This window comes from Bufo gargarizans, chromosome 6 (genome assembly GCF_014858855.1).
Source record: "Bufo gargarizans isolate SCDJY-AF-19 chromosome 6, ASM1485885v1, whole genome shotgun sequence".
NCBI classification, from domain to species: Eukaryota; Metazoa; Chordata; class Amphibia; order Anura; family Bufonidae; genus Bufo; species Bufo gargarizans.
Window position 1 is genome coordinate 207,390,468 of NC_058085.1, and position 14,300 is coordinate 207,404,767.

The window sequence follows — 14,300 nt, forward strand, 5'->3', positions numbered from 1 at the left end:
TCTGTACTTCATGTCTCTTCATGAACTCCATTCCTACAGAGATTCAGCTGAACATAATATTAAACTGTATTCAGGATCATAATCCCTGACAAGTAGGAGAGGACGCAGTCCGCAGCACGGGCATGGAGCCCTTACGTTCGTGGGCAAGAGGCCTAAGGTTAATTATCTTTCCTGATCCTGAATGGTGATTCGTACTGGATCCTCTATCAAAAATCTTTTTTCTAAATTGAAGTCCCTATTAAACAGGTTCTCCGGGAATTAAGAAAATGCGTTTATTGAAAATACTTAAATATTGATTTATTATAAGTATATTCCCAAATATAACAATAGTGAAGAAGATGCACAGGAATGCTGATCCTCCAAAGAAGGGTGCTCACAGTCCCACAGTGGCACCCCACTGTTAGATAAAACAAAGTATTATAGATAAAAAGGCTGGGCACACCTAGGATATGAGGTCAAATGCTTTAATAGGTAAATATTATGATAAAAAACAAAATAGATTAAAATTGCAATAGGGTATAGACCACAATATATGTTAATTTAGGACATTCAACATCAATACTCTAAAATGTAAAAATAGCAGCAATATAAAAAACAAAGTACATTAGTGACTGTGGAAATAATTACGGTTGATAATATATAGCTTCCGCAATAATGATGTATCCACCTAAAGAAAAATAAGGAGACTCTGTTGCTTTATAGCATGCACAGTGTTTGTGGATCCACCTGTGGAGAATAAAATAGTTTGCAGCCGACACAGTCCTAAGTTAACCCTCGATGTGTCCAGAGAGGGGGGGGATTTAAAGTGCCGTCAGTAGAGTCCTTCAGTGGAGTATTTAATGGATACAAATAGCCCGTACACTGTGCAGTTATTGATCAATATGTGTTTGCATTATGCGCTTTGTGCAAACATACTGTCGACAATGCATACACACCGTGTGCCTAACCCGGCGGCGTCCCGCTAGCGGTCAGGGTTTAGGTTAGAGTGGTGTGCCGACTTTGACTGGATTATTATACCGGTTTTACAAGTAGGAACCGTCTTACCGGTATGATGGATCTCCGGTCTTATCTGCGGATTGTTTCTTCTGTCCGGGGGAAGCTTGCTCTGGTTCGTTCTTTCCGTTAGGGAGATATCGTCTTTACAGCGTTAGATGTTTGCTCCACGTGGATTAGCTTGTGCGAGCAATGACGCTGTACTTCCTTCACCTTACGAGCTGGAGCTTCTCACTTGATTACCGCAGTGTCCTTAGGTAGATCCGGGGATGTGGTGCACTCACATAGGTTCGGGGGTCTGACCAGATGCGTTTCGGGGTTGGGGTATCCCCTTCCTCAGTGGTAACCAGACCACCCGAACCAACTCTCTTTTATACCTCAAAGGGTATTGTTTGCAAGACCCGAAATGGACTCCGTTCCGGAAGTCAGCTAATTTTCTTCATCGTGTGTAATTGTTTGAGTTTTCGTTTTATTTAATCTGGCTAAGATAGTTATCTGCACAGTTCATTGCACTAGTATTTCCACCATGTCAATTATAATAGATTTGTAATTGTCCTCTTGCTGCAGAAAGCGCAGTTGTGTACATTTTTGATGTTATTGCGTTTCTGTTGCGTTATAATGTACAGCTTCAACTTCCACAGTTTATTGGGATATAGTTTATATAGTTTATGTTGTTAGTTAACAGTCATACATTTTTGTTCACTGATCACAGAAGTTAACTAATAAAAATAGTAATAATAATGAAAATAAAAAAATAAAAATTGATAAATAATAAAAATGGGAAATAGTAGATATTTAAAAGTAGTGACAGATCCAATATTTTGAATAAAAGTAGTATTTTTAGAGGTAGTGTATATTGAAAATAATGTATATTTAAAATATTAAAAGTATTAAAAATATATCCTAAAAATATTAATATTATCCAATGTTCAAGATAAAATATATAAATAAAAATGGTTTTTGGTTCCATTTATTATAGCGCAGGATTATGGATAATGCAAATAGGCATATAGTGACTTATAGGCCACAGTAACGGAAACATTGATAATATTAAAATGTAAATGGACAAAAGGATATGCAGCAAAAAGCTTCGGGAAATTCACACAATATCGAATTACAATAGTGGGTCTCATCTTAAGATATTTAGTTATGAAGTATTTATTATTTTTCATTTTAAATTTTGGTCTAAATTTGTGAATAAAAATGTTATATTATCAATAAAAATATATAAGTATATTATCAACAATTTTTTTTTATAATTATATATTTATTATTTTTTCTTCATAAAATTAAGATGTATAAGTCTGTGGAGACAGTCATATGGTGTTTGTGAGTGGGGGCCCACCGTCGAGGACGGAGCCCGCCGCGAAAAGTTTTTTACGGCGGGATCCATCCTCCACAGCGGGTCCCCACCCTTCGAATTCTTTAAAGGAAACCAAATATTTCATATTCCGTGTTGAGACCTTCCGGAATCATGGTTTCCAATTCAAATATTCTTTGGGTCTCCATCCTTGACATTTTGCTTATATGGTTACCCTTCCTCCAGCTTTTGGGTATTTTGTCTATCGCAGCGAATTTCAGACCAGATGGATCACTATTGTGCACATTTTTAAAATGTTGTGATAGCGAGTGGGTCTCCACTCCTTTTTTAATATTAGATACGTGTTCCGCTAGGCGCTTTTTTAGTGTCCTTTTGGTCCTACCAATGTATGGCCTTTTACAGGGGCATTCTACAATGTAAATGACACTCTCTGTACTGCATGTTAAAAATTCTTTTATAATGTGTTTGTGTCCATTGGTAGTAGATGTTATTTCCTTAGTGTGTCTCCCAAAGGAAGTTAATTTACAGATGTTACATTGGCCACATCTAAAGAACCCCTTTAAGTCCATCCATCTACATAGTGATGAGTTCTTATCTGTTTTGTCTTCTTTGACTCTTATTCCCCAGATTTGGTGCCTTGGTGAAAATAATCAGGGGTTTTGGAGGAATTTTGGAGGAATTATAGTGCCAATAGTTTTTTCTTTTTTTATTACTTCCCAATGTTTGTATATAATATTTCTTATTTTTTTGTGATCTGCATTGTATGGTAATATTAGTTTTATTAGGTTTTCTCCCTGTTCTTTAGGAATCTTCAGTTTTTCTTTAAAAATATCTGTTCTTTCCATATTTTTCACTTTATTTAGGGCTACATCTAAAATTTCTTCTGGGTATTTTTTTGTTAAAAATTCTGTTTTCATATTATCAGCCTCCAATTCAAATTTTTCCATAGTTGTACAGTTGCGTCTTAAGCGTTGAAATTGGCCTTGAGGAATATTTGAAAGCCAGCTCGGCAAGTGGCAACTGTTGAAAAGAATGTAGCTATTGCGTGTTGAGGGCTTGATGTATGTGCAAGTTTTGAGTTTGTTTTCTTCAACGTAAATCTTTAAATCTAAAAATTCTATATTTTCTTTACTAGTTGTGCCCGAAAATTTAAGGTTTTGATTATTTTGGTTAATAGATTTTAAAAATATATCTAATTGTTCACGTCCTGACCGCCAAATAAAAAATACATCGTCGATGTATCTCTGCCAGAGCACCAGGCTCGTCCCCAGTATGGGGGCCACATTTCGCTCCTCCCATTCTGCCATAAATAAATTTGCATAACTGGGGGCGAACCTGGTGCCCATGGCAGTACCTCGAGTTTGTATATAAAAATTTCCATTAAAATAAAAATAATTGTGGGTTAAAATAAGGTCAATGCCTTCTATCAAAAATTCAATTTGTTGGTCTGTTAGTATACCTTCTATTGTTAATTGTTTTCCCACGGCTTCCTTGCCTTGATCATGGTCAATGATTGTATACAAGGACTGGACGTCCAGTGATCCCATTATCCAATGTTCTGCAAATGTCATATATTCTAACTTTTTTATGATTTGAGTAGTGTCTTTTACATATGATGGGACCTTTTTTACTGTAGTCTGAAGTAAAGTATCAATGTACATAGAGAGATTTGCCGTCAAAGATTCTATTCCTGAGATAATTGGACGTCCTGGTGGGTTGTCCTTGACATCATGTGTAAAAGACACGACTCAAATCATAAAAAAGATAGAAAATATGACATTTGAAGAACATTGGATAATGGGATCACTGGACGTCCAGTCCTTGTATACAATCATTGACCATGATCAAGGCAAGGAAGCCGTGGGAAAACAATTAACAATAGAAGGTATACTAACAGACCAACAAATTGAATTTTTGATAGAAGGCATTGACCTTATTTTAACCCACAATTATTTTTATTTTAATGGAAATTTTTATATACAAACTCGAGGTACTGCCATGGGCACCAGGTTCGCCCCCAGTTATGCAAATTTATTTATGGCAGAATGGGAGGAGCGAAATGTGGCCCCCATACTGGGGACGAGCCTGGTGCTCTGGCAGAGATACATCGACGATGTATTTTTTATTTGGCGGTCAGGACGTGAACAATTAGATATATTTTTAAAATCTATTAACCAAAATAATCAAAACCTTAAATTTTCGGGCACAACTAGTAAAGAAAATATAGAATTTTTAGATTTAAAGATTTACGTTGAAGAAAACAAACTCAAAACTTGCACATACATCAAGCCCTCAACACGCAATAGCTACATTCTTTTCAACAGTTGCCACTTGCCGAGCTGGCTTTCAAATATTCCTCAAGGCCAATTTCAACGCTTAAGACGCAACTGTACAACTATGGAAAAATTTGAATTGGAGGCTGATAATATGAAAACAGAATTTTTAACAAAAAAATACCCAGAAGAAATTTTAGATGTAGCCCTAAATAAAGTGAAAAATATGGAAAGAACAGATATTTTTAAAGAAAAACTGAAGATTCCTAAAGAACAGGGAGAAAACCTAATAAAACTAATATTACCATACAATGCAGATCACAAAAAAATAAGAAATATTATATACAAACATTGGGAAGTAATAAAAAAAGAAAAAACTATTGGCACTATAATTCCTCCAAAATTCCTCCAAAACCCCTGATTATTTTCACCAAGGCACCAAATCTGGGGAATAAGAGTCAAAGAAGACAAAACAGATAAGAACTCATCACTATGTAGATGGATGGACTTAAAGGGGTTCTTTAGATGTGGCCAATGTAACATCTGTAAATTAACTTCCTTTGGGAGACACACTAAGGAAATAACATCTACTACCAATGGACACAAACACATTATAAAAGAATTTTTAACATGCAGTACAGAGAGTGTCATTTACATTGTAGAATGCCCCTGTAAAAGGCCATACATTGGTAGGACCAAAAGGACACTAAAAAAGCGCCTAGCGGAACACGTATCTAATATTAAAAAAGGAGTGGAGACCCACTCGCTATCACAACATTTTAAAAATGTGCACAATAGTGATCCATCTGGTCTGAAATTCGCTGCGATAGACAAAATACCCAAAAGCTGGAGGAAGGGTAACCATATAAGCAAAATGTCAAGGATGGAGACCCAAAGAATATTTGAATTGGAAACCATGATTCCGGAAGGTCTCAACACGGAATATGAAATATTTGGTTTCCTTTAAAGAATTCGAAGGGTGGGGACCCGCTGTGGAGGATGGATCCCGCCGTAAAAAACTTTTCGCGGCGGGCTCCGTCCTCGACGGTGGGCCCCCACTCACAAACACCATATGACTGTCTCCACAGACTTATACATCTTAATTTTATGAAGAAAAAATAATAAATATATAATTATAAAAAAAAATTGTTGATAATATACTATATTTTTATTGATAATATAACATTTTTATTCACAAATTTAGACCAAAATTTAAAATGAAAAATAATAAATACTTCATAACTAAATATCTTAAGATGAGACCCACTATTGTAATTCGATATTGTGTGAATTTCCCGAAGCTTTTTGCTGCATATCCTTTTGTCCATTTACATTTTAATATTATCAATGTTTCCGTTACTGTGGCCTATAAGTCACTATATGCCTATTTGCATTATCCATAATCCTGCGCTATAATAAATGGAACCAAAAACCATTTTTATTTATATATTTTATCTTGAACATTGGATAATATTAATATTTTTAGGATATATTTTTAATACTTTTAATATTTTAAATATACATTATTTTCAATATACACTACCTCTAAAAATACTACTTTTATTCAAAATATTGGATCTGTCACTACTTTTAAATATCTACTATTTCCCATTTTTATTATTTATCAATTTTTATTTTTTTATTTTCATTATTATTACTATTTTTATTAGTTAACTTCTGTGATCAGTGAACAAAAATGTATGACTGTTAACTAACAACATAAACTATATAAACTATATCCCAATAAACTGTGGAAGTTGAAGCTGTACATTATAACGCAACAGAAACGCAATAACATCAAAAATGTACACAACTGCGCTTTCTGCAGCAAGAGGACAATTACAAATCTATTATAATTGACATGGTGGAAATACTAGTGCAATGAACTGTGCAGATAACTATCTTAGCCAGATTAAATAAAACGAAAACTCAAACAATTACACACGATGAAGAAAATTAGCTGACTTCCGGAACGGAGTCCATTTCGGGTCTTGCAAACAATACCCTTTGAGGTATAAAAGAGAGTTGGTTCGGGTGGTCTGGTTACCACTGAGGAAGGGGATACCCCAACCCCGAAACGCGTCTGGTCAGACCCCCGAACCTATGTGAGTGCACCACATCCCCGGATCTACCTAAGGACACTGCGGTAATCAAGTGAGAAGCTCCAGCTCGTAAGGTGAAGGAAGTACAGCGTCATTGCTCGCACAAGCTAATCCACGTGGAGCAAACATCTAACGCTGTAAAGACGATATCTCCCTAACGGAAAGAACGAACCAGAGCAAGCTTCCCCCGGACAGAAGAAACAATCCGCAGATAAGACCGGAGATCCATCATACCGGTAAGACGGTTCCTACTTGTAAAACCGGTATAATAATCCAGTCAAAGTCGGCACACCACTCTAACCTAAACCCTGACCGCTAGCGGGACGCCGCCGGGTTAGGCACACGGTGTGTATGCATTGTCGACAGTATGTTTGCACAAAGCGCATAATGCAAACACATATTGATCAATAACTGCACAGTGTACGGGCTATTTGTATCCATTAAATACTCCACTGAAGGACTCTACTGACGGCACTTTAAATCCCCCCCCTCTCTGGACACATCGAGGGTTAACTTAGGACTGTGTCGGCTGCAAACTATTTTATTCTCCACAGGTGGATCCACAAACACTGTGCATGCTATAAAGCAACAGAGTCTCCTTATTTTTCTTTAGGTGGATACATCATTATTGCGGAAGCTATATATTATCAACCGTAATTATTTCCACAGTCACTAATGTACTTTGTTTTTTATATTGCTGCTATTTTTACATTTTAGAGTATTGATGTTGAATGTCCTAAATTAACATATATTGTGGTCTATACCCTATTGCAATTTTAATCTATTTTGTTTTTTATCATAATATTTACCTATTAAAGCATTTGACCTCATATCCTAGGTGTGCCCAGCCTTTTTATCTATAATATTCCCAAATACCTTGCATTAGTTATAATGACTTGTTTTGTCTAGGGAGAAATCATCAGGTGAAATAAAATGGCCACCGTTCCTATTAGTACACACAAAACCTGTCCTAATCACACAGGAGTACAAGTTACTTCACAACACTGAGGTAAAGAGCTGCCTCATCATTTTCTCCTACTTGTCAAGGATTATGATCCTGAATACAGTTTAATATTATCTTCAGCTGAATCTCTGTAGGAATGGAGTTGATGAGAAGACAGGACAGACTGTGGAAATGGAGACTACATACATGTCTCCTCATGAACTCCATTCTTAAAGAGAGTCAGCTGAAGATATTATCTGTATTCAGGATTATAATCCCTGACCAGCAGAGAGGAGGATGAGGCAGCTCTTTACCTCAGTGTTGTGAAGTAACTTGTCCTCCTTTGTTATTAGGACAGGTTTTGTGTGTACTAATAGGAACGGTGGGCATTTTATTTCATTTGATGATCGCTGCCTAGATGATCGTTCTGTGCTTCCGTTCTGCACCGCATCTCCGGATTTGTGGACTTATTCAAGCGAATGGGTCCACATCCGTGATGCGGGATGCACACGGCTGGTGACCCGTGTATTTCGGAACTTTTTAGCTTTTTCCATGAGTATGACAGGGTTAAGCCTCTTGCACACGAATGTTGTGCATCCGTTCCGTGCATTGAGGACCTCAATTTGCGGTCCCCAATGCACAGGCAATGTCCGTGCGGCGGCCGGGACGGATCAAGACCCATTTAACTTGAATGGGTCCATGATCCATCCATCCGCACTGCAAAAAAATAAAGAACTTGTTCTTTTTTTGCGGTGCGGAGGCACAGATGGAAACACCACAGAAGCACTCCGTAGTGCTTCCATGGGGTTCTGATCCGTGCTTCCGTTCCGCATCTCTGCGTGATTACAGACCCATTCAAGTGAATGTGTCCACATCCGTGATCTGGAGTGCACACGGCCCGGTGCCTGTGTATCGCTGACCCGCTGTATGCGGGCCGCAATACAGCCACAGGCCCACAACGTTCGTGCGCAAGAGGCCTTAATGCGTGTTTTTGTCATTCACAGTCCAAAGAGAACACAAAAATGGCGGGGCTCACATGCAGCAATTAATTTGAAATGTATTTTTATTTCATAATGGAAAGACAGCATTTTTTTTTTTTTATCCTATGATACATGAGATTTTTTAGTACCTCCATACTTATCGGTAAAATTCAAATACCTATTTGCCAATTCATTTTCTACACGCGTGTATAGAATTCATGCCAGAATTAAAAATAATATGAAATCCTTTAACCCCTTCCCAATATCCTCCATACATATGCGGCGGATGTCAGGTTTTTAAAGATGGCACCCGCTCCGGAGCTTATGGGTCCCTGCTGTTTCCTACAGCAAACACGCGCTTCTAATGTGCGTAATTGGCATTACCACACATTTGACACCGCAGATGACAGCATCTGAGAGGCTGAAACCCGGAAGCGTGTGATTCATGGGCAGGAATGCCTCCCCCAAGGGGAGATCGGGAAAGGTGTTCCTTGTAAATAATGAACCTGTACTAAGTTTCCAGGCTTAGCAGGTTGCAGCACTGAATTGTAATATAGTGATCTATGTATAGGGTAATGGAGAAAATTCCATCTGTACAAATTACAATATTATGATTGCATGCCGTGGTCAAGGTTTAACCTCCTTCTCCCATAAAACAATAAGAAAAAATCAACATCGTGCGCATCGTCGCGTGCAAAAACGCCCATACTATTAAAACATGGAAAATTATCCCATACAGTGAATGGCGTAATGTAAAAATAGAATAAAAATTCACCAATTTTTCATCAGTTTAACAAAAAAGTAATAAAAAGTTATAAACACAGAAAAATGATAGTAACAGATTGTCTCGCAAAAATGAGCCCTCACACAACTCCGTAGACAGCTATAATAAGTTATTGGGGTAAGAATATGGCGATTGAAAAGAAAATTTATTTTTTCAAAAGTTTTCTTTTTTTCTTTTTCCCCCAGTATTATAACACAAGAACAGTATACATATGTGGTATTGACGTAAACATAGTGACATGGAGAATGAAGAGCACAAGTCATATTTACTAAATAGCAAATGTCATAAAAACAAAAGTAATTGCGTTTTTTCCAATTCCACCCCATTTAGATTTTTTTTCCTGCTTCTCACTACATTCTATGCAACTAAATGGTGCCATTAGAAAGTACAATTCATTCCGCAAAAAACAAGTCTCGAGTTTTGGTTCTGGGAATGCAGGGAATGAAATACAAAAAAATGGAAAATCGTTGTTTCAGGGCTTCTGTCAGCAGATTTGTACCAATGAAACTGACTGACCTGTAGCATGTGCACTTGGCAGCTTAAAGGCGTCTGTGTTGGTCCCATGTTTATATATGCCCACATTGCTGAGAAAAATTATGTTTTAATATATGCAAATGAGCCACTCGGAGTAATAGGGGCATTGCTGTCACACTTAGAAGCGCTGCTCTCTCTGCTCTTAGGTGTGATGATGTTTACACTACATGGCCCTGTCAAAGTGTAGATGGGACAGCATATTAAAAATGAAAACTGGAAATATAAATGTCAAAATGAGTTTGACATACATTTTTCATCTCTGCAGGCATTATCTATGCCAAAATTCAAGTGAAACCGAAAATCGATTTTCATTTTCAAGTTATCCTAATATTCAAATACATGCAGGTCAGTAAAATTAGTATTAGTGAGTGAGCCAGCATGTAAAAGCATGTTAATGACCTATAATCTTTCATTCTAATAGAGGGCACTTTTGACAACAAGTTCAGTAGCAGGAGTGTAATTTCCAAAGGCTTGCCTACTTTTGGAACTCGCATATTGATGAATGGCGAGCATGCTGCACCGTGTGCTCTCCTGCGCTTTGGGGGCTCTGTTCTCTAGAGTGGAGTAGTTCCCAGAAGTGTGACCTTTGTCTAAAATTGATGATCCTAGCTGTATGTCAACAATGTCCCAAATGGACCAACCCCTTTAACCCCTTAAGGACTCAGCCCTATTTCACCTTAAGGACTTGGCAATTTTTTGCAAATCTGACCAGTGTCACTTTAAGTGCTGATAACTTAAACGCTTTGACTTATCCATACCATTCTGAGATAGTGTTTTTTTTTCGTCACATATTGTACTTCATGACACTGGTAAAATGGAGTAAAAAAAACAACATTTTTATTTATAAAAAAAAAAATGCCAAATTTACCCAAAATTTGTAACAAATTTCTAAGTTTCAATTTCTCTACTTCTATAATACATAGTAATACCTCCAAAAATAGTTATTACTTTACATTCCCCATATGTCTACTTCATCATTTTGGGAATTATATTTTATTTTTTTGGGACGTTACAAGGTTTAGAAGCAAATCTTGAAATCTTCAAAAACCCAATTTTTAGGGACCAGTTCAGGTCTGACGTCACTTTTTCGAGGCTTACATAATAGAAACCACCCAAAAAATGACCCCATTCTATAAACTACACCCCTCAAGGTATTCAAAACTGATTTTACAAATGTGGGGGGTTCAGCCCGCACAACCCTATGCAGGTGCACATTGCTATGGCGAAATACAGATACAAACGTAAAAACACAAATGCAATCGCACTGTGCAATGCTGTACCTGCGCTCCCTGGACTTTGTGTGGCTGTCATGGCCCATAACAGGTAGGAACTAGTGTTAGGGACCACTCATGAAGGCAACCTTGACGTGGTGAGTGGCTTATTACGCTTTGGCCAAAATGTACACCAATGCCTTATTGGTGTACACCAATGCCTTACTCTGCAGAGTGCTGGTCTGCAGAGTGCGATTGCATTTGTGTTTTTACGTTTGTATCTGATTTTACAAATGTCGTTAACCCTAGGTGTTCCACAAGAATTAATGGAAAATAGAGATACAATTTCTAAATTTCACTTCTTTGACAGATTTTCCAGACCACAAAAAAATATCAAGGAGCCATTGGCTCCTAACCTGAAAAATTTAGGAGCCAAATTTAAATTTTTTGTTGCCAAGTTTTAAAACACATATAATTACGGTATAATAAAAAAAAAAAAAGACATGTCTTACCTAGGGTTGTCACGATACCATACCATAAAAAGGTATTGTGATACTCGATACCACGTGAAAAAAATAGAACACCAAAAAGCCGCCTGCATTACACATTTTATGGAACATCTGGACCATAATAGGACAGTCCGATCCAAATTTTTGTCAGGAGAAGGTGACAAAATAATGGCAAATTGCAAGTTCTTTCTTTTTTTTTTTTTTTTTTTCTGTTACGGCATTCCCCGCATAGGAGATATTTTTAAATATTTTAATAGTTCTCACTTTTTTGGGTGTGGTGATATGTACGGTAATATTTATTTATTGTTTATATATTTTATATGTAAAATTGGGAAAGGGGGTGATTTTTATACTTAATATTTATTTATTTATTTTTTGTTGTTTTTTTTTTAAACTTTTCATTTAATTACTAACTATTTCCCCCCTTAGTGGCTAGAACCTGGGATCTTTTAATCCCTTGTCCTATTCACCCTGATAGAGCTCTATCAGGGTGAATAGGACTTCACACTCTCTCTGCTGCCCTGTGCATCGTACACACAGCAGCAGGGAGATTACCATGGCAGCCAGGGCTTTAGTAGCTCCGATCAGAACTGCCACTGCCACCAATGAGGAGGGGAGGGGGGGGACCCTGTGGCCACTGCCACCAATGATTATAATAGTTATACTGGGGGAGGGTGTTGGGGGGGGTGCACTGCGCCACCAATGATTATACTTTATAATACTGGGTTTTGGGGGGGTGCCACCAATGAATATAGTTGATGCCTGAATACAAACACAGGGGTGCGGGTGCTGGCCATATCCCATACCAGGCCTCTATGACTGCGCGCTGCGATCCGCCGCTATTAACCCCTCAGGTGCCGCACCTGATGGGTTAATAGCGGCAGATCACAGCGCGCAGTCATAGAGGCTGGGTGCCGGGTATGGGATATGGCTGACACCCGCAGCCTGCGTTTGTATTCAGGCATCAACTATATTCATTGGTGGAGCAGTGGCCTCAGCCCCTCCCCTCCTCCTTGCTTCTATCAGCCCATTGGCGGCAGTGGCACAAGGGGGAGGGACTGCCTCCTTCTCCCCTGTGCTGTTGAGAAGAACATGGCACGCGCAGCGCGTCCCATCTCAGTTCAACTCCTGTGACAGGCAGAGCAGCCGAGGGTCTAGGCGCAAATGGCCACAAGACTTATCGCCATTTTGCAATTCTAAGTCGCATTGGCGACCATTTTGGTTCCCATCTGTAGCCCTGATAGTGTCCTTATTTAGTCTCTCGCCACTGATGCAGGGCTTGTTGTGTGGGCTGCAGCATAAGGCCCTTATGCAAACGACCGTTGTGTGCATCCGTGGCCGTTGTGCCGTTTTCCGGTTTTTTTTTTTCGCTGACCCATTGACTTTCAATGGGTCCGTGGAAAAATCGGAAAATTCACAGTTTTGCAGCCGAGACCGTGACCTGTCCTATTTTTTTGACGGACAACGGTTCACGGACCCATTCAAGTCAATGGGTCTGTGAAAGAACACAGATGCACACAAGATTGGCATCCGTGATCCGTGGCTGTAGGTTACTTTCATACAGACGGATCCGAAGATCCGTCTGCATAAAAGCTTTTTCATAGCTGAGTTTTCACTTCGTGAAAACTCAGATCCGACAGTATATTCTAACACAGAGGTGTTCCCATGGTGATGGGGACGCTTCTAGTTAGAATATACAACGAACTGTGTACATGACTGCCCCCTGCTGCCTGGCAGCACCCGATCTCTTACAGGGGGCCGTGATCCGTACAATTAACCCCTCAGGTGCTGCACCTGAAGGGGTTAATTGTGCTATCATAGCCCCCTGTAAGAGATCCGGGGCTGCCAGGCAGCAGGGGGCAGACCCCTCTCCCCAGTTTAAATTCCATTGGTGGCCAGTGTGCGGCCTCCCCCCCCTTAGATCATTGGTGGCAGCGGAGTTCCGATCGGAGTCCCAGTTTAATCGCTGGGGCTCCGATCGGTAACCATGGCAACGAGGACCCTACTGCAGTCCTGGTTGCCATGGTTACTTAGCCTTAGCAATAGTAGAAGATTCATACTTACCTGCTGGCTGCTGCGATGTCTGCATCCGGCCGGGAGCTCCTCCTACTGGTAAGTGACAGCAATGCGCCGCACAGACCTGTCACTTAACAGTAGGAGGAGCTCCCAGCTGGACACAGAGATCGCAACAGCCAGCAGCCAGGTAAGTATGATGCTTTTACTCCGCTGCCACCAATGATCGGGGGGGGGGGGAGGGGAGGCCTCACTGCCACCAATGCTATTATTACAATAGAGGGAGGGAGGGGGGGGGGGGGCGCACACTGCCACCAATGCTATTATTACAATAGAGGGAGGGGGGGCGCACACTGCCACCAATGCTATTATTACAATAGAGGGAGGGGGGGCGCACACTGCCACCAATGCTATTATTACAATAGAGGGGGAGGCGGGGGCGCACACTGCCACCAATGCTATTATTACAATAGAGGGAGGGAGGGGGGGCGCACACTGGCCACCACGAGTTAACTACAGGGGAGGGAGGGGGGGGGCCCACTGGCCACCAATGAGTTAAAAACAGGGGGGGGGGGGGTCTGCCCCCTGCTGCCTGCCAGCACCTGCCAGGCAGCAGGGGGCAGTCATGTACACAGTT